Raw genomic sequence first — 2,500 nt, 5'->3', positions numbered from 1 at the left:
TGAACTCTTCCAGGACATCAGTCGGGAAGATGAACAGAGATGCGCCAGAACCAGCGAGAGCAATGCTCATTCTCTTTGAAGATGGAAGATGCTCCTCTTCCCTCCCACCCCGTGCACAGTGGGGACGCTCGGCCCTCAGCCCCATCCTGGTCCCCGTAGCTATTTTTTCCTGCTGCACAGCTATTGCTGATGCGGGCAGACCCCACTGCACCCTCCTGCACCGGGAAAACATGGTGCAGGCACCTCCTTGCCTTCATGAAGCAGGAGGCAGATGAAGCTGGATCCAGAAGAGTGAGCATCACGAAATCATGCACACCATGCAACTCCCGTCTCTTCATCCGTCAGTGTTTGGGCTACAGCCTCGCAGCTCAGGCTGTAGCTGAGAGAACCAGCACTAGGTGTCAGTGGCATTTAAAATCTGGAGGGAGCTGCAGGCAACCCCTGAGCCTGGGGACCCCAGGGGGACAGCGAGGGGGCTGGGGGCTTCGCTCCCGGGCAGTGCAGTGCAGGGAGAGGCAGAATCACTGGGACAAGGCAGCAGAGAAGTGCCAGGGGAGTAAATTTCTCTTGGCGGTGCTGATTTTAAATATCTACTGGCATATAATCAGAATTGCCCAAATTATCCATTGTTTGAGATTGTACCTATTGGATTTTTCCGGAGAAGCCACCTGAGCTGCTTTTTCGTTGTGGCATGAATCCTGTTGGCATGGGGCTACTGTGCATGTGTATTTGCAATGCTCTCAGCGGCTTCTGACGGGTGTAACAGGGCTCCCACCCATCCAGGGGAAGGCAGGAGGGTTTCCAAGGGAGAAAACCCACCCTGTGTGCTGCAGGGGTGGTGGGAATGCTGTGGAGCTGGTACTCCTGAGCAGTGCCGCCCTTACACTGCCAGGGCTCACGCGTGTTGGAGTGGAAGCGCTGAATTCCTTCTGCAAAGGAATCTATCTAACAATAGATTTCAGGAAGAGCCCTGGGTATTTCTGCCCGGGGTTACCACCCAAGAAGGGCAGGGCTCAAAGTCATACAAGGTGGCCCTGGCTGTAGTCATTATTGCCATGACTACCCATGGGCTGCTGGAAGGGATGACTGTGGCTTCCCTCCTGAGCTCTGCTTGTTGTTTTTCGTAGCCCAAAGGCCACCCCAACTGTGGGCTCTCATCATGCTCGGCAGCTAATTGTGTGACCTCCTAAGGACAAGATGCCTCGGATGCCAGCAGATCGCTCCCTCCATGCAGCGGGGCTGCTCTCTGGCTGGGTTTCACGGCAGCGAGGATAATGAGGATGAGCTGAGCAGCACAGCAGGAACCTCACTCCTGCAGCTATCCATGATGAGAAGGGGAGCGTGCGGAGAGGAAATCTCCCCTTGTTTCAGTCTAGGAGGTGAGGTCTCCCTCCTACTCGTAAATGATGATCCCTTCTGCTGCTGTCAGGGGTGAGCCGCCCAGCCCCAGGCTGCGGCAGGGAGCAGAACTCAATGCTCGCAGTGGTGCTAACCGCTTCCTGACCTACGTGGAACAGAAATATATCACGCACCGCTCAAGCCTGAGGGTGAATGTGTTTGTCCTTCTGCTTCTAAACAAAGGCAGGGAGACCAGCCCTTTCCTTCGCTGCAATGCTCCCTGCCAGCATGGGCTTCCCAGGTTCAGCTAAAACAGTCCAGAGCGAAGGAGCAGCTCTGAGCCTCACGCGGGGATCCACCTCTTCGGTCTTCAAATCCTGGCAAGATGAAGCAATCCCACGCCACGCTGGTGGGTTTTGGCAGGACTTCAGGACAGCTTGCCAAAAGGTCTTCACCCCGGCATTGCCACCAGAGAGCCCCGTCCCTGTATTTAATTAAACCAGAAACTCAGATTTGAAAAATCCTCCGCAAAGGTTGAAAGCCAGAACTCCGTGGCTGGAGTCCATCTCGCCACTGTTTCAGTCTGTCCGAGCTATTAATTTTCTGCAGTCAGAAAAAAAGGTATAAGAAAATGCACGAGGCAACGGAAGTCATGATTAGAAGAATCAAAGTCATGATGAGAAGAACCAAATCCCCAAGCAGGGATTTGGGGAACAGTGTGATAATATCAGAGAGGCTTAAAAATTTATTTTGGTCTTGAAATGTGAAGCAGAACAGGGTTTTAAGCACAGAGCCTAGTGGCTGGAAAATGGGGATTTATCCTCTGTAAATATGTTGTGGAAGACTGGATTATCTTGTGGTTACCGATACGTGCAGGTGAATGCACCCGGGGGCAATGAACCACGCAGAGCCAGGTCTAGACGAAGGCACCTGCCCGAGGCAGGACGGCGCAATCACCGTAGCGAGTCTCTGGCAAGCCAGGCTGGTGCTGTGGGTGGCATCGAAGTGTGTGGGATGGTGGCAACCAGCGTGGAGGGAGCTGTGGCCCTTCTCAGAAGCGGCAGCTGCTGACAGCGCTTCTCCCACCCTCCATACAACCAGGAGCAGCCAGCCCGGCTTCCCGCGGCTCCTCGCTTTCCCCTGCCTCCCCCTCCCAGCCGCC

The sequence above is a fragment of the Egretta garzetta genome, unplaced genomic scaffold, assembly GCF_000687185.1.
Source record: "Egretta garzetta isolate BGI_Z169 unplaced genomic scaffold, ASM68718v1 scaffold505, whole genome shotgun sequence".
NCBI lineage: Eukaryota > Metazoa > Chordata > Aves > Pelecaniformes > Ardeidae > Egretta > Egretta garzetta.
The sequence above is the reverse complement of the archived record's forward strand: the minus strand, read 5'-3'. Positions refer to the sequence as shown.